Genomic DNA, 19,641 nt, shown 5'->3' on the forward strand with positions numbered 1-19,641 from the left:
GGCATAATATTTTTTGTAATGCCTAAACACCATGAAGACTTGGACTCAATTTTGTGAGAAGTGCGAAATGAGAAGGTAACTTTTTAGAGCACAGCTCCTAAGCACCCGTTCCTGCGGCGTGCGCCCGCGTTCTCCTTTGTAACCGAGCGAAACAACACAGAGAAGGGTAAACAAATTTAATAATGGGATTTTACGTGCCAAAACCATTTTATGATTATGAGGCACGTCGTAGAAGAGGACTCCGGAACCTTCGACCACCTGGGGTGCACCTAAATCTAAGTACACGGGTGTTTTCGCATTTTGCCCCCATCGAAATGCGGCCGCCGTGCGCGGGATTCAATCCCGCCACCTTGTGCTCAGAAGGGTGAAAGAGAATGCGGAGTGGGGCGAGAGATGAAAGACGATGATAGCGAAGAGAGTGCAAGGAGAGAAGCGGATAAGGAGAGCACAACGGAAGCATGAGGCGGAAAGCGGAGAAGGGTATAGCGAAAGCTTAAGAAGAAATGTGTAGTGCCGTGCAAGACGGGCGTTGCAGCTATGATAGTTACAAGATGGCGCCAGAGAAGTGAGCGTCGTCTGTATAGAAATAAAGCGCTGCATGAGCAGAGGTCTACTTGTGGCAACTGCTCTTATTTGCGCCCACGTATCACCAACGCGCTGCCTTACGTGATCTACGGATCGACGAGACTGTCGCGCCACACTTCGTTTCGTTTGCAACATGCCGCACGAGAAAGATTGTCCGCACCAGCCAAGACATCGCGAAATTAAAACAGGAATAAAGCTGCGCTCAAATGTCGCATTAGGGAATATAATAATGGTCAGTGAACAATTTAGGAGTTTGAAACTAGCCAATGGGTATAATTATACAATAAGGGTTCATTTAGGGGAGTCATGTGAAGGTATAATTGGGGGGTCCTGGGTCTTGTGAACAGAATGCCACCTAACCTGCAACACAGGCCAAAGCTTCACGCGGTAAAGGCGCAGCTACCGCGCAACTGATATGCATCATGGGCTGAGGCGCGCGCTCAGTCGTGCAATGACTGGACACCGGGCATCGCGCGGCCCTCTGCACAGCTGCTTCTGCTATCGCGGGGACTGCGAACATTTCTCTGCCGCAGAACGTGGGCGTCAGTTTTATGTCATGCGCCAGAACAGTCAGTAATAGGCATCGCTGCCCTAGCGTAACGAAACAATCTAAGCAAGAACCATCAGATCAGTAACGCACAAATAAAGAGTCACTAACTAATGTTTTGCAACCCAATTCCTCAAAGGAAAACTTCGACATTTTCTTATTGCATGGACAAATATTGAAACGACAAAAAATGCCTTAAGGATGTTGTTGGCAAGAAATAATTCAATATAGTTTTGAAAGCCAATGAAACGTGTATCGCACATGTACGTCAACTGAGCAATATGTACAACTATTATATAATGTAAAGTCTAAGAGCGCAACATAAAGCGCCTTTTACAATTGAAAGCATAGTTTCCTCTCGTAGAGCCGCAAATAGCATACCCATCGAATAAAATGATAATGTGTTCGCGTCGGCAATGTCACTGTAAAGTTTAACAACTGAATACTGGTAAGCGCCATTCCAAGACGGGATAGAAGATTGACACAGAAGCATAGAACAAGCGCTAACTTGCAACTAAGTTTAATTCTGAAGGCTTCACCTATTTAAGTACACAGCAGATCAGGATCACGCATGCTCGCTTCCCATCAAGCCAACCATTGCATCATATCAGTGAGCGTATAGATAATAGCATCATCAGATGCTGTAATCTATACGCTTTCAGCTGTAGCAGAAATAATGCTGCACTTGACGGAGTTGAATTGAAAGAACGACAAAAGCTTCTAAATTGTACAGTGATAGGGAGATATTCCTTGAACTGCTAGATAGGTGTGTCACAGCCAGCAATAATTTTTTCAGTTACCTGTCATTTACTATACTACCGATTCGCAACTCCTCTCGTTTAACGATCACTGATTCTAAACGAGGCAAGTGCTCAACATATATTCATAACAAACCCCGGAAATCATATGAAGTTCAAACCGGCAGCCTGTTCTTTTCTATGATACAATAGAGATTGCAAAAGACATCTAGCCTCATAACCATCCATTAGCTATGGTAAATTATTCTCATCTATTTGGAAGACAGCCGTAAAACTAACACAAAGCTAACTACCCGAATGAATGGAACGATAATTTTTAGTGTGTAGCATGCAAAACTACACATTTCCGCAGTAAATAACCCGAGATGGCATATTCCGTACGGCCCCATTATTGGTCAACTCAAAATTGTAGCCTCTAGTGAGGAATTCGAATGCCCACTGCGCGCTTTCCCCAGCTTCTAAGATGCGCGAAAACCGCGAATTTCACCTTTCCCGCCTCTAAGTGAGTGTTCACGCGCATACGCACCTACACCTGTGGTCTCAGGGGAAGGAGTTGTGCCCGCAAATGTAAAAATGACACATTCCGTGGAGTTCTTTCTCCCACAGGTATGAGAGCAGTAGGATACAGAGGCAGCTCCGTAAGACATTTCTACAAACTTTGATAGGTTAAGGCTCGAGTCAACCACACGAACCACTCTTTTAACCCATACCAGGTGTGAAAGGGTAAAACAACTTACCAGATGAGAGACAAATGCTGTCCGCTTCCGGAGGTCAGAGATACAGGCCTGGTTTGGCAAACAGTCGATAATATTCCCTTGCCGCAACTGTCACACTTAAGTGATCAACATTGCTGTGTGGTGTCGCCTACGGAAGCTTTTTTGAAAGTTCTCATGAACGTTGATTCTTCAATAGTAGATATCAGGGCCACAGGAACGTTGTCCACACCGCCGTGCAAGAAAAGATAAATTGGCAAATCATTACGCACCAGAGCAGCCGGCCTGGCGTCCTGAAAAGGCAGCAAGCATCAGACTGGTGGGCCTCGATCAATTACAGCTCCACCCCCTGCCTTAGTCCCTCCAGAAGGTACATCTATGCACCTGGAACAGGGCTTCGCCGTTCAAACGGCTCAAGGTGAGGCCAGGCAACATCACAGCGTGGCTACTGGCTCTGTGAGGCCTAGAAACGACCGGGACAGGATCAGGAGCAGACCGGGAAAGCAGCAGGGACGCCCGACCGCGACGGTGCTATCGTGGCTCTCTCGCCAACACCGCGAGCTACTTCCTCGCGCTGAAGCGATCTACGTCAGCCCTGGAAATTGGCAGGGACTCACCGTGCTGCTTCTGCTGATGATGATGAAGCTGAAAGATATGGCACGTGCCCGCCGCACACCAACGGATCGGTGAAGAATACGAACCAGATAAATAGATAAGAATCGGCCAATCAAATATTCAATCAATCACTGAACCAATCATTTACTGTATCTAGGAATAGCGCAAGAGGTCTTAGTTCTGGCACATGTATGAAATAAAAAAGACAGCTGAAAATATCACTAAGAATTACAATGAATAAAAAGAGGAGGAGGAGGAGGAAAAACTGTATTTGCTCTCATTGGGTAGAAATTAGCGGTGCCAGATGTGGTCGGCCATCTTCACGGTCTTCTTCCCCATCTGCCCAGGGTCGACGTCCCTATGCCAGGGCACCACTGAGGGTGGCTACTCGGCGAGCGTGCCTTACTGTCTATGCTGGACTGTCGGGCTGCTGCTGAAGAGCACCCTCTCAGACTGCTCCAACAATCGGGAAATTAAGTGTACATACGCCAAGGCGCGAGGTTAATACAAAAGAAAAAGGAGCAGAAGGGCAGGTAATGAACATGGGAAATTATGACGCAACGAGGCAAAGCTCGGAAAAGAGCGATGACACAGTTATGAAAAATATCAAAATCATGAAAATAATATTTTTAAATATTCCGTATTCTGTGGATAGCTGAGTATTGGTGATGACAGCCAGGAAAACGGAAAGGGCAATGTTCTGTGGGGATCTTGCGTGGTATGTGGAAAACACCTGTATACAACGGATAAGTTCTTGGCAGGTGAGAATTCCATGAAGGCATTCGAAAAAAAAAGAGAAAGCCAGCGCGATTATGTCGACAGCGAATTAAGGACAATGATAATAATCCAAGAGTGCTAGAAAAAGTACTTTATACGTGTCAGCAAAGCGATGATCATATATGCTTAGAAACGTTTTCTTGGCCCATCGTATAATGTGACTGTTGAATTGAGAAATGCAAATCCATACGATCGGCGCGTAGTCCAGTTGAGGAAGTTATATTTTTATGCCCATCTTGCGGAATAGCGTAGGAAAGCTGAATTTTCTCGATAGTCAGCAAACAGAGCCAAGAGAGCGCTTACCGCGCATTGGAAGGTGTTTTGTGCGAGCTATGTCTATAATAAACGTTCTATAATAAAGTACACCGAGATTTCTGATTTCACAAAGCCTGTACCTGTGGTACAAAATCTACAGAATATGATGAAGAAATGCTTGATACTTTGCATGTGAAAGTCATGACTTCGGTTGTAGTAGCATTCAAGGGGAAGTCATCTTTGCACGATTTAGAAAAAGAAGAGGTCACTGTGCCAAACTGTGACTGTGAAGAGGTCACGGTGTCAAAAGAAGACTTCACTATGCGACCGTCATCAACAGTGTGAATTTCTTTAAAAATTGATCGCATCGCCATATAGAAGGAATGAAAAATTCTGAATAGCAGAAAGAATGTAATAAAGAATTGAAAAAAGAAGTGGTTATGATACCCATTTTTGAGCGACGCCACTAGTTGCCACGCGAAAAAAAAAAGAATAACGCCTCTTCTAGTCCGTCAAGATGGTCGAATAGCGAAGCTGTGTTAGTTACGCCGAGCGCTACACCATTTAATCAAACTTCGCAAGCATTCTATATTGTAAACCTTTTGTTTCGCCATTCTTTCTCATCGTTTTCGCTTTTGCGCGCTTCGCATGGTGATCATGTTTAAGAGGCTTCACGGGCGTGCAGCTCGGGGTTGGCCCTACGACGACGAGACCGTTCACAAGCCAACTGTAGCCGAAACTCGCGGTAGGCCGCTTCTTCCTCCGGAGTACACACTACCCGTGGTCTTCCTGTAGTTGTAGCTGAGATGGAATGTGCGGAATTACTAATGCAAAGCTGCGTATATGGGGCGAATATCCCGCCACTGGAGATGCGGGCGCTGCAGTCGTTTTGACGATTTATTGTATTCGTTTGACGACGGACGTGGCTGTTGGCAATTTTTGCTGGTGCAAGAAGTGCCGGCAGCCGCGCGCTCCTGGTATAGCGTTCGATTCGGTGAGCGCTGTTCGTTGGCTGCAAGGATTCCCGTATATGGTAGCATTCTCACAGGGAGAGAGGGGTCGCTCCAACGCCATTCCCTCTGTTGAGCTCTTTTTCTCCCGCTAGATCACGTGGCTGCTTTTCAGCGATGTCTGACAACGACGGCACAGGGTGCACATAAATGGCTTTGCTGTAAAACAAGACGTTTAGTAATTGACGTTAACATGATCTAACAAGAAGATAACAGCTCAATAGATTGACAAATGACGAGTCAACACCTAAGTGCGTAAGCTTAGTCGGGAGCTGTGATTGGCTGAATACATCAAAAGCAATAATAATAATAATAAGGATGATTGATTTCAATAATAGTAATCGCAATGTTCTCTGAGCAATTTAGCTGACAAGAATTGAATGCTCTTACGGGCACTTTGAAGTTCAAGTTGAAGTTTACTCAAAATAGGAAAGTACACAGGAAATGTTGTACAGTACATCTGAACCCCTAGCTCAAGGCTAGCTGGAATTCATGCTAGTTATAATTCGCAATTTTAACAGCAATACGAAAGAGCGTAAATAAGTCAAGTACACGTAAACATTCATTTATGAACACAGGGCAGGGTACGTGAATAGCTACGAGAAACCCACGGCAAGGAATTTGCATTTAGCTAATTATACACTGCAAGTGAAAAGGGTAAACATATGTACACCATCGTGATGAAAACTCTATGCAGATAATAGTAGCGAGTGATAATGGGATTTCACTGATAATAAAAAAAAACATATTGTTTGATTTACTTCCTATGTTAAGCTGTTCCATAGTAGTGCTCCAGTGCTGTTTAAACATCGCCTTCCATATACATTAAGCATTTTTGGCAAGAGAGAGAGAGAGAAAACTTTATTTGGTCCATTAAGCGTTTAGCGTTCGGTTTTAGTCTTGATCGCTGCAGACTGTTAACCTTCTTATCAGGGTTGGGTTGCAAAAAAAATTTCGCTTAAGTGCGCTGCGTCTATTGCTTCTGGAATGTAAAAAAATTGACACTCTCAAGGGACAGTTAGTGGTTATGCTATTATGAGTATGCAACATACTTTTAAGATTCAGTAATAAATTATTAGGCAGTATATTTAAACTTTGAAACAGCGGCGTTGATTTAGCATTGTAATCCGAGAAAGTGAGAAATCGCAAGGCCCTTTTCTAAAGAAGTACAATAGGTTCTACATATGAAACGTACGTGTTACCCCAAGAAGCAATAAAGTAGGATAGGTTGCTATGGAATATGCTAAAGTAAATTGTTCTCATAGTGGCAGTGTCGAAGTAACAACGGCATCTGTAAAGCATAAAACAATCCTTGTTAAACTTTTTACAGAGCAATGCAATGTGAGGCTTGCAATGAAGATGCTCGTCTAGTGTGACACCCAAGTATAGAATTGAATTCACCCGCTCAAGTATACCGTGGTTTAGAGAAAGCGACTGACAATCTCTTGGTGGTGCTTTCCACGAATAAGTAAAGAGAATATATTTAGTTTCCTTTATATTCAGAGTTAGCTTATTTGACGCGAACCACTGATTAACACTTCGAATTTCATCATTAGCCACTTGATATGTTTGTCCAAGGAGTCTAGCGCACAAAGTAGAACAGTGTCGTCTGCATACATCACAGCAGAGAAATTTTCTAAGGCATCAGGAAGATCGTTTACAAATAAAGACAAAATATTGGCCCCAGTACTGAGCCTTGTGGGACCCCTGTAACAATGTCAGAAACGTCGGATTTGGTATCTGCAATGGAAGCTAGTTGTTTTCTGTTATTGAGATAGCTGCGAAAAAATTGGGGTTGGAACTCGAAAACGATAACATTCTAACTTATTTAGCAGTATGTCCTGATCCTCACTGTCAAACGCTTTTCTCACATCTAGAAATATGCCTAGGGCACTTTTGTTGTTGTTCAAATTACAATTTATGTAGTCAGACAAAGCTAATATTGCTGTGCTTGTCGATCTTTTGGCTCGAAAACCATGCTGGCAATAAGACAAAAGGGATTCACGTTCAAGAAATGAAGCGATTCGTTGGGCGATAAGTTTTTCAAAGACGGTGTTTAAGCAACCTAAGACAGATATAAGACGGTAGTTTTCTAATGAGTTATGCTAAAAAATATTGACAATCTTTGCTTTCTTCTGTCATTGCATAATTTCGCCTTTGACGTTATTGCTACCTCAGAAACATGGCTGCGTTCTGACGAACTGTACCATATACCCAGATATGCATTCTTTTCCACTCCTCGAAGTAAGGTAACTAGGGGTGGCGGCGTTGCACTATTTGTGAGGTCTTCTATATCGTGCTCAGTCATTAATGAGTACTCCTACTCATATGCGGATGAATTTGATATGCTTGTTGTGAATTCTCATTGCTTCGTTGCAGCGGTAATTTATCGTTCTCTTAGCAAGAACAAATCAGCTTTTGTGCAGCATTTTGAACATTTATTAGTTTATTTAACCAATTTAAGTAAACGAATAATATTATGTGCACACTTAATATTGAAGCTATAAACGAACATGACAGTGAAAATATGAATCTTGTTAGATCATATGGATTCCATAACGTCATTAAAACCCCAACACGTATAACTTCATTGACATCCACACTGATCGATCATATATTGTGAAACTTTAGCACCAATTCAAGCTGGTGTAATGTTTACGATTCAGCTGTAACAGATTACTCTGCTGCTGGCATCTTTTTTCGTCGATCCAGTCATTGTCAGCGCCATTCTCATATTTCTCATCGAGTTACCTATCCAGTATTACGTGAATGCTTTTGCTCTTTACCTATAGAAGCGCAGAAACATGCAAATCAGCAATTTGACAACTTCAGCAAAGCGTTGTGTGATGCACTAGAGCACTAGTCAAGCACGTTAGAAAAAAAATATATTATGGCACTCCTATCTGTCCCTGGATGATGAAAGGACTGCTAAAATTAAAGACTTTTGGCACACTAAAGTCACAAAGGGAGAATAAATATTATGAACAAAAATTTTATATGGTTCGAAATATAGTAACTAGCGCATTACGTAATCGTGAAAAAGAGTATTACACAAATTCAAAAGTCCCTAATTCTGGTAATTCAAAGGCTACATGGCGCATTATCAACTCGCTAATTGAGCCATCGCTTAGATAATATACAATGCCAGACTTGAAAGTCTGAGGAATATCATATGCAATCCTTAGTCTCGTCGTTTAACTCCTACGTCTCTATCATTGGTGGCGCAATATCTAATAATGTACCTCTTCTTCGTCCTTTACGTACCCAGAAAGGACGACAAACTCCTTTGGTTTTGTTGACATTACAGCGGAGGAGATAGTGTCCGCAGTCAACGGCATGCTATTCAGACATTCTACTGGTCACGATAGAATATCCACAGTGGCCTTAAAGCATTGTATTGATATACTGTGCATGCCATTAGAAAAAACATTCAATCTCTCTTTCTGTACGGGTACCTATCCAGACATACTAAAGATCGCTAAGGTTATTCCAATTTACAAAAATGGGGACCATACTTCTTACGCCCATTGGTACATACAAAAATGGGACATACTTCTTACGCCCATTGACATTTTCTTCCTTTCAGAAATCCTAACCTTGTCCCTCTCGCACGCATGTTGCTGAACTACAGACCGTTATCATAGTAGTATGCTGCTTTTCGCTATGACAGGATTAGTACGTGTTAAGCCCGCAGCAGTCAGTTGTTCCACTGATTGGTTAAATACACATTTCTGACGGAAACTGGGCCGTGCTTTTTTATTCCGGCATAACCAAACACGTACGTATGAGCACTACACGTTGAAGCAACACAAAATCGGGTGTTTCTGGGCGTTAGAAGCTTGTTTTAAGAAATAACTCGAGTATTATAAAAAGAGCATCATGCATTTTTTTGAACGCAACTGTTGCAGAACTCACCTCTCCTTACGCCATGCTTACCTTTATCACTTCTCGAATGATGCTCTAATGGTTTATATTTGGAAGAGCAACTAATCTATTTCACAAAAAAGATTGCGTCCCGCTTCTTTGGTAAGGTGTATTATAGCTAAGCAATCCTTGCCTGTTCACCAAGGATTTTCTCGCTGGATAAATACAGATAACTTGGGTCACCAGTAATGTGATGGCTGCGAACTTTTCGTGTAGCTAACGTAGTCCACTGGGTGTGTGTCCGAAAAAACAACTTGCTGCTTTCTGGCTTAGTAGACAACTGGGTCACTGGGCATATTACCTGGGTATTTACAACTTCGCATTTGCCATTGTATACGTGTGCATTCGCGACAACTCCTTCTAAATGAATGTATAGCTGTGAGACAAGTCAGAGACCTCAAGATTAAAGGTACTAGTATATGCGTCTTACCTTCATGGGCATACTCTTCTCATGAAAATTCTTCCATCGGCAACCGTCATAATTAGCATTCGCCCTCGTGATCCTCCGTGAAGCAGATACCAATGAACTACAGGCGACAAGCCTGTGGACATCACATTCGCTAAGGCTGCTGGTGCGCTAACTCACGCAAGTTTCGCTTAAACAATGTGTTATATCTGCGGGCTTTTAAAGCTGTAGATTTCTTTGGCAGTTCATACATACATACATACATACATACATACATACATACATACATACATACATACATACATACATACATACATACATACATACATACATACATACATACATACATACATACATACATACATACATACATACATACATACATACATACATACATACATACATACACACATACATACATACATACGTACATGACGATGCAGAAAAGCAGTGGGCAAGGCAGCACCCGAAGGATGCAGTCATGGCTAAACCTGTTCGTCTTTTTCATGCAGGTCTTTGCCTCGTGCATCGACACTGGTTCTTTTCATCCCGTCGACTGTCAGTGTGCTGCGCCGTGGAATGAACGACATCACCATGTGCCAGTGACGATGCTCTTCCATGCCAACACTGGATTTCGCAACGACACCGATGACTGCTGCAATGAACGTTGTCGGCATTCGCCATGGCTATCCCAAGTAACATCGACATCATTAAATTTCATGGAAACCGCCCCTCAAGATTTCTTCGCCAGTGGGCAAGGCAGCAACCGAAGGATGCAGTCACGGCTAAACCTGTTCGTCTTTTTCATGCAGGTCTTTGCCTCGTGCATCGACACTGGTTCTTTTCATCCCGTCGACTGTCAGTGTGCTGCGCCGTGGAATGAACGACATCACCATGTGCCAGTGACGATGCTCTTCCATGCCAACACTGGATTTCGCAACGACACCGATGACTGCTGCAATGAACGTTGTCGGCATTCGCCATGGCTATCCCAAGTAACATCGACATCATTAAATTTCATGGAAACCGCCCCTCAAGATTTCTTCGCCAGTGGGCAAGGCAGCAACCGAAGGATGCAGTCACGGCTAAACCTGTTCGTCTTTTTCATGCAGGTTAGTAGATATCGCAATTCCTGTGAATTTAAAAGCGATTCCCTCTGTTTGGTTGTGCTGCCTTGCCCAGGCGTCTTGCTTGAATGTTTTGCTGAGTGGTTTGACTCATTTTGTCTGCTTGCACTGTTGTTAAGCGGGGACGTTGAGCTTAATCCAGGCCCAGGGATATCAGATCAACTCGAAGAAATTCTCCGAAATCAAAAAGCTTCTTCATGTGAACTAAAGGCTATCGGAGTTAAGCTAGACTCGCACATTACCTCGACAAACGTGAGATTGTCTTCCATTGAAGGTAAACTGGAAGTGCTTTCCCAGACAGCTAAAAGGATGGAGACATGCGAGCAAACGCTTGTGGAACTAAACGAAGAGATTGCTTCACTAAGGAGAAATGTGGACAACATTGAAAATTATTCACGACGAAACAATCTGCTCGTGTATGGGATTCAGGAGTCTGAAGCAGAGACGGTAAATAGTCTTAAGGAACATATTCTAACAGAAATTTTTGAACGTAAACTTGAAATAAAAGTAGAGAGCCTAGAAAGTTTACACCGCCTAGGAAGAAAAGCGGTAGGGAAAGCGCGTCCGGTGATTATAAGGTTTTTTGACTTCACTAAAAAAGCGGAACTTCTCAGAAATGCTTCGAAGCTGAAGGGAACTCAAACGTACATTTCGGAAGACTTCTCACCTAGGCTAAGAACAATTAGAAAGCTGCTCTGGGCTACTGCTAAAGATAAGGCGCCTAAGGATAAAGTGTGCCTTAAGTATGATAAATTAGTCATTAACAAAGAGGTCTACGCGTGGGACGAAAAGAAAAATCGAAAGGTTTAAAGTACCTGACGCCGCTTCACGCGGTATTGATCACAGTTATGAGAGCGGTGTAACGCAAGCCTCACAACCGGGGAAAAATGCAGGTCGTCCGCGAAGGAAACGCGCCAATGCTTCTAGTACTTGACAAGCCACAGGTTCAAAATCACTCTTTTTTTTACGCCCATGGTTCTTCGAATCAAGCAAAGCATAAACCACCATCGATTAATATTAATGCCGGTAGTTGTCGTGACGTCAAGACGACCCCATCGCCAGATACGTGCCAGTTACGTGTGATATGCCTGAATGCTAGAAGCATTGTAAACAAAAAGATAGCCTTGAAGTTCTGCTCATTTCTTACAATCCTCACCTACTGGTGATTTCCGAGACATGGTTACATAGCGGTATTCTTGATGAAGAAATTGTGCCACCGGACTACGTCATATACAGACGCGATCGCGGCTCACGTGGTGGAGGCGTTGCTGTGATTGCGAAACGTGCAGTAAGCGTAACGCTGCTTGAACAAATTGATCAGCATGAAAGTTTATTGCTGCACGTTACTGCGCATGGTCTCACTTTTCTTCTTTGTGCTGTGTATCGTGCCCCTGATGCAGCGGATTCTTTCATGTATAGTTTATTTGACCGCTTACTGCCTTACCAAAACAGGAACTTAATTATTACCGGTGATATTAATTTCCCTGCTATTGATTGGGATAAACCGTATTATGGCCTGTCTGCCTCATGTGATATTATTCTTGATCTGATGTTTTCTTTAAACCTTAAGCAAACCGTTCATGCATACACCAGAGAGACATCTGTCTTAGACCTTTTCTTTGTTAGTCAAACCTTTTTTGATTGAGTGCTTAGTGTTGAAGCTGGAATCTCGGACCATCGTATCTTGTTCTTCTGTTGTGTTTCGTCAGTTGTTGCCGGGATGCGACCGATTAAAATGATCAAGGACTACGCACGCGCTGACGATAACGCAATCATCGACTCTTTACAATCACAGTTAGATAACCCTTGCAGCAATGACCTTCACAGTTTATGGCAGCACTTTAAGAATACAGTGCAGTATACTATTGAACATTTTGTTCCCCTTAGAAAGGTTTGTATTAATCGCCGCAATCCTTGGATAAGTCGCGAAATTATTCAAATGAAACGTAAAGTAAGGCGCTGTAGGAAGAAAAAAATACCTTGTCCGCAACAGTTCCAGGTTCTAAAAGAGGAACTTGCCTATAAGTTGAAACTAGCAAAGTCGCGTTATTTTGACACGACGCTCCCCGAATTTATCAGAAGTGATCCCCCAAAATTTTGGAATTTCCTAGGTCGCAGGACTGACCACTTGACCAAAATTCAAGTTAATAACAGCGTTGTAACCGACTCCGCGATCATAGCGCAAAGTTTTAACTCGTATTTTCAAAGCGTGTTCCTTATGGAACGGGCAACCACAGCAAGAATTCCAGTTGAAGATCCTGGTGACGTACCAACTATCTCTGTGAACGGTGCTGTGTGTATGCTGCGTAAACTCGCAGATAAAAAATCCGCGGGTCCCGATGGGCTTGCAAATGCCTTTTTGAAGCGTTTTGCAGCACAGGTATCTGTTTTCTTAACGAGGATCTTTCAAGTCTCGTTACTATCGGGAGATGTACCGGAGGACTGGAGGATGGCCCCCGTTGTGCCAATTCTAAAAAAAGGGCACAAGCTAACCATTTCTAATTATCGACCAATCTCAATCACTTCCTCTTGTTGCAAGCTGCTTGAACACATAGTATCGGGTTATCTTAACTCTTATCTTGCCGAAAATAACATTTTATCACCTGCACAACATGGCTTTCGGAAAGAAATGTCCACTGTGACACAGTTAGTTACAACAATTCATGATTTTTCTGTAGTGCTTGATAAATCGGGGCAGATTGATGTACTTATTTTAGATTCCCGCAAGGCATTTGACACAGTTCCCCACAGTAAACTTATTTATAAACTGGAAAGTATTGGCGTCCCTACTTGCCTTGTTAATTGGTTTAATGCTTATTTAAAACACAGGACACAGTACGTAGAAGTTAATGGTTGTAAATCTGAAGTGCTTCCAGTTACGTCAGGTGTACCCCAAGGAAGCGTTTTAGGCCCACTGCTATTCTTAATTTATATTAATGATTTGCCGGCTGCTATTTCCAAAAATGTCTCTGTCAAGCTTTTTGCAGATGACTGCATTCTTTTCAAGAGCATAAACGAGCGTAATGATCATTACCTCTTACAAAACTCACTATTAGCTGCTCATCAATGGTGCCTTAAATGGAATATGCAACTTAACCTAGATAAAACTGCCCTCTTGCGAATTTCGCGCAAAAAACAGGTTTCTCCTTTCTCTTACAGCCTTCTAAATCATTCTATTATGGAGGTCACACATCATAAATACTTAGGGGTTACAATAACAAACGACTTAACTTGGTCTGAGCATATTGCAGACATTTGTTCCTCACCATTTTCCAAGCTGTGCTTTCTGAGGCGGAAGCATAGAGGCGCTCCAAGTAAGCTTAAACGTCTTGCATACATAACATTCATCAGATCAAAACTAAAGTACGCGTCGGTCTTATGGGACCCGTTCATAAAGGACATTTACCAGCTTGAGATGGTGCAAAGGAAAGCGATTAGGTTTATTTATAACAAATACAGAAGGCTTGATTCACCTACGACACTAATGAAAACAAATAACATCCAACTACTTCAAGTACGTAGGAAAATGTCCCGTTTGTTGTTTTTGCATAACCTTTTAGCACATAAACTAAACATTTCGCATCCCACAGAACTTAAACAGTTATCGTCTAGGCGAACACACCACACAGGAAGTCATTTACTGGAACCAATTTTTGCAAGAACTGAAACATTCAAACGCAGCTTTTTTTCGAGGACCGTTTCCGACTGGAACTTTCTTCCAGGGGCCATCTTCTAGTCCGCTAATTTTGTTAAAGCTCTAGAAGAGCATTTGTTTGAGTGCATGAGAGCTGCATATGTGCGAAAGCATATATATATGTATGAATATGTACATGTGTATACATATTTTTCTGCTTGTCTATTAGCGGCATTCTGTTAAACTGCCGTTCTTTCTTTTTATTTTTTGATGTTTCAGTGTATTTACATGCCTTGTATAGCCCCTCCTGCATGGGCCATAACTGTTGGCCTGCAGTATTCTGAAATAAAAAAAATAAATAAATACGCTGCCACGTTGAAATACAAGAGCCAACACATCATTTCTTCTTCGCGGACATTGTTGGCGTCGGTGCATCCGCCCACTGGCGCTGCGAGAGAACCTCCCACCATATTGATGACGTCTTAATTAGTTAAGCACTATGACTATTTACAGGTTACGTACATGGTCAGAAGCTCCTCGTGTGCGTCAGACGCCCCAATTTCAGTTCTGCCTAAGGCAATGGGGGTTCGAACAAAATACTCTCGTGGTCGTGGCATAGGGTGGAACGGCGGACGACTGTTGCACGGCTTCGTGACACGAAGTACTCGAAAGAACCAGACGCTCATGTTCAAAGTGACGCGTGGTGTGTGATCAATGACTGCGTCGCCATATAGGGGAAGCCTGCTATCTCAGATTTATTGGAAATGTGATAGACTATTATGATGTGAGCTAAGGGCCTGGTGCGGTACTGTCGGCGCCCGAGGTTCACCAGTAGTGTTCACTAAAGCTCGCGCCCACTTGGTGGCGTCGACGTCACTGCGACTGCAAAGTGCGTGGTGTGGTAGCTCGCCTTATGGTTTGACACGGCCGCTGAAGGACCATAAGGGTGCACGCTAAAGAGCGCTCGAGGCGTAGCCTGCCACGAGGGAGTGGACTTTGTGCATGTACTAGCCGTGACGCCTTCGTTACAAACATCCGGGCATCAAGCAGTTGCTGAGGTGGTGTAGAAAATTCGGCTTGTGAATGAATGCTTAGCTGGACACTACAAAAGGTGGCAATGGTTTTAAGGGGTGGGAGATCCTCATGACTGGCGAGCCTTGGTTCTCGCATTATCGTTGTCAGCCCAGCCGCTCTCTGGACGTTGGTTCCGATCTGTTAGCATTGTGTCGTAAAGGTGGAGATCGTGGTTTGACGGTGAGTCGACCAAGTCAGAGGACAGGCATGGTGAATCGTGGGCGCCGCTACTACCGTACTAATCAGGCAAGTGTGCAGCCAGTGAGACTCCGCGGCGCTGAATCCACGTGTGGCAATGTCGGATCCTTGAAAGGCTTCGCTTTTGGTGACGTACGTTCTGGGAGCTGAAGTGGAACACCCTTGAAGGTGGCTGTGATGGCGATGGGCTTGGTGTGAGGCATGTCGCCCTAGTGACCGAGGAAGCTCAGGAGACTTGTCAGGGCGGGATGAGTAAGGACGGGACCTGGGCGCAGTATTCGCTGACTTGCATTTTTGGAAGACGGGGCAGAAGATAGACTGAGAGCTGTAGAAAAATCATTTCGAGAACCACTGGCTTGCGCGAACCGCGGTAGATGTAACGGACACCGACGAGATGTTGCTGTTGGGGTAGTACTTTACCGAGGTAGCGTCGTGGTGACCGAATATACCTGTAGTTGTTGCTTGACAGCAGCGAGTATGTGCCGCGACACTGCCGGATCTCGTAGGCCTCATATGAACGTCTGAAGTGCGGCATATGCTGTTAGTAAGCAGGCGGGACATTGCAGCGCAGAACAAGGGGCATAGTTAGCATGATTTGATACTTGTCCTGTTTCGAAGTAATGCTGTGGAGGTGGAAACACATCTCCTATTTGAAAAGCCATATCATAGGCTCCCGTCATGTCGTTTGTGTTCTTCTTGAGTCCTGGTCTTCTGCGCCTTCCTTTCACTAATTCAACCATATGGTAGAGCTTCCAGGCTAGACGTATAGGAACTGCTGTTGGCCCAGGATGCAGCGCATGTAGGTTTCTTCCTTTCGGAGCATCCTAATTATATGCGGGGCCAGGGTTTAACCTTACATGGTGTTTGCTAGGAGCCTGGTGCAATATTCTGGAAATCGCTGTGCCATGGTCCGGTGTCCATACTGTAGCGGTGCAGGAATAGTATGCTGATACGTTTAGGGAGAGGGAAGAAACATTTATTTGGGCATATAGTTATGTAGGGCCGGGGTACGTTGCCCTACTAAATGGCCAGCAGGTCAAGCCTACTGGCGACCTCATAGGCGCGCTTGAGGGTCCAATCTTGCATGCCCGGGTCCGATCTGCGCAGCGAGGTCCCCCAGTTATCAGGAAGCACGATTTCCAATAATTCCGGAGGTGGGAGATATTCGTTGCATCCTCAGAGTATGTGGGTTAGTGTTCCACTTGCAACCACTTGTATTTATACCGCAGCTCTTTGGCGCCCGTTCCCGCGCTTCGCCTGGCTGTCGGCCTGGCTGTTGTGCCTCGTCGTAACCAGCTCAGTAGTCGGGGCCAGCGCGCTGCTCTGGTTGCGCGCCCTCATGCCGCCATCTCTCGCGCACGGTGCGAACCTTGCTCGCCCTCCAAAGCCAGATCACATGTTGTCGCCTATCCTCTCACCTCCTTCCTCCGCGCAGAGCTTTCGTGGTGAGTCTCGCCGGTACAGTCCTCTCCGGCTTCGCCATCGCTTCTCCCACAGTAGCAGCACTGCCGCGGAGCCGGCGGCGGGTGCTCCTTGCCACCTCGCGTGTGATCCACGGCTCTCCGCTCCTCCGTTTCACGTCGCGTGGCTGTACGGCTTTCAGCCGTGTTTCTCGCTTCCCCGTGTGCGGGGCGCGTTCCTCAGTGGCGTTTATCGCCTGTGGCAGTGCTTGCACCTGGCTGTCCTTTCTACGCCTCCACTATTGCCCTATACCTCCCCTTACCTGACGCAGTGCCATTGCGGTCACCCGAAAGACAGTTATAGCGTTTCGTCCCTTTACTTTTACTTCCCACCCCAACCTTGTGCAGCCGCCTTGATGCTAATGTTATAATGATCAAACTGACCATGCTTTATGCTCTCTGTATTGTGGAGTGTCCTTGCTGCTTTCTGTCAAGTACAACTGACCGTTGGGCGATGGGCCCCGTCAGGCATTTTACTTTTTGCACTTTGAATAAAACTTCACGTACTTATACTGGAAAACCACTGACTCACGGTGAGGGAAAAGAACTACGTAGCTTACCAGTGGGTATGCGATCGGCATAGCAAGCAACATGACGACAAGCAACGTCAAACGCAAAGTCAGAGACGCTGAGACATGCTCCTGGGTGGCGGCAGTGGTTAAGAAACCAGCTATGAGTAACTACCTAAAAGGTAATAAAGAAATCATCATGAAAAACTCTACGATAACTCGAAGGGAAGCTCTTTACTTTCCAATTGTTATCAGGATGCCTTACAATGCATAGTTATGAAACGAGGAACACCAATGAACCATCGTTATTGCTGCAGTAAAGCTAGGGAAACAATTGAACACGTCTTATTAGAGTGCGAATATATCTAGCCAGCTGTCGGTTTTGCCTCCCCTGGGCGCATTTTTACAATTGCTGGCTGGTACAGCGGGGCGGGGTGTTTCTCGTGGCGCGTGACGTTTCCGCGCAAGCGCAAGTAAGAGTGGGTGCAAGAGAGAAAATCTGGGCGACTTTGCTCCTTGAATATGTGACTCTGCCTAGGCACTACGGAGAAGGTTTGTTGGCCCGTTTTGTATGCGTTTGTCTCCTAGACATGCCGGTATTGCTAAGTGCGGTCGAGTTTGTTTCCACTCCGCCGCTGGCTGCCCACGCGATGAGGCATTGGGCACGGACGCCCCGTTTGGTGATCGCTGTGTGTGAAGTGGCAAGCTTCTGACTGGTGTTGCATAAGTCGCGGGTCGCTTTTTCCTGGCGACGATAGAATGCATTTCTTACAATCACTACTCCAGGAGGGCACATGTAACAGGCAAATGGTGGCCTCAGGAGAGCACCTGAGGTTATGTGAAAGCAGGCGGCGCAGGACCTTCGGGGCACCCAAAGGGGTTGCGGGGGCATCAAAGCGGGAAGCACGGCGGCCAGTAAGTTGGGGACGCGGAAATAGAAGCGTGCCAGGGGGTGCTCAGATAAAAAATTGGCAGTCTGCAATAGCGGACAGCGGATCTTATACACCTCTGGCACGCGCAGGCCTGGGCGAGCCCCAACCCACGGACCATTCTGGGTTCTAGCTTTGGTCTCCCCGTTGCTTTGGTGTCCTAGAGGCGCCGCCTATGGTGCGAAATATTGACACGTTGTTTGAATTAGTAAATAACAGAATTGAATAAATATAGTTACGTCCATCCTCGAACTTGCAAAGCTAAGTTCAGCACCACCGCGCCCCGCGACTTCTGTCGGCACGCTTAGGGACAAACGCTTGCAACACGTGCTAAGAAACTCCTCCGTAGTGCCTAGGCAGAGACATATAATCAAGGACCAGAAGTCCCCACATCTCGTCTCTCGCACCCGCCCTTACTCAGGCATGCGTGCACACGTCCGGCGTCTCCGCAAGTGCCACGCTCCGCTGTACCTACTAGCAATTGTAAACACGCGTATACTTGTTCAAGCCCTTCAGTTCAGGGATAGCAGAGGAAAGTTAACATATCACCAACAGAAATTAGTAGAATGCGATTGGAGTCTTGGTACCATATATGTAGGGAAATCAGAAACAAGGGAGGCATGCAACAACAGTGTTCCCAATAGTGGTGAAGAAGGTTTATAGGCCGTGAAATATTGGTTTGTTTGTTCGTGTGTGTGCGTGTGTGTGTCAAAGATAGATGGAACCTTAGCGAAAACGAGAACAGCAGCTTGTTGAGGCAACCCACCTCCGTGTTTCAAAGGGGACGCTCATAGCAGCGTTTCATTCATACATCCATCCACCCATCGACGGCGCGCTAAAGAGGAGTCCCGCTGCCGTACACGTATCATATGTAACTCATTTTGACGGTGGCACTGCACCGTGTCTATATATTATTTCAATGCTAGCGCACAGCCGTCGATAGTCATCGTGAGATGGGTTCCTCCGCTAAGTGTATATTTAGTTATATAGAAGAGGAAGTCATTTTGTGCAGGCCAGAGCGAACACTTTACTATATTCCTCAATAACTCAAGGTAAAAGGGCACATATTACAAAGAGTGACGCTAAAAGATTTTCTTCTGTAGAGCAAGTGACGGCAAAA

The 19,641-nt window shown here is 44.9% G+C and overlaps 1 protein-coding gene across 11 annotated transcripts in view; it reads right to left on the reverse strand.

Annotated features, from left to right (window-relative positions):
- Positions 1-3,198, reverse strand: part of LOC135902071 (uncharacterized) — a 79,074-nt gene extending 75,876 nt beyond the window's left edge. For all 11 annotated transcript variants that reach the window (XM_065431981.1, XM_065431980.1, XM_065431976.1 and 8 more), the window contains exon 1: positions 2,628-3,198. The gene's annotated coding sequence lies outside the window, so the exon portion shown is untranslated. The remainder of the gene's footprint in view (positions 1-2,627) is intronic.
- Positions 3,199-19,641: the final 16,443 nt, after the last annotated feature.

This window comes from Dermacentor albipictus, chromosome 4 (assembly GCF_038994185.2).
Source record: "Dermacentor albipictus isolate Rhodes 1998 colony chromosome 4, USDA_Dalb.pri_finalv2, whole genome shotgun sequence".
Taxonomy (NCBI): Eukaryota; Metazoa; Arthropoda; class Arachnida; order Ixodida; family Ixodidae; genus Dermacentor; species Dermacentor albipictus.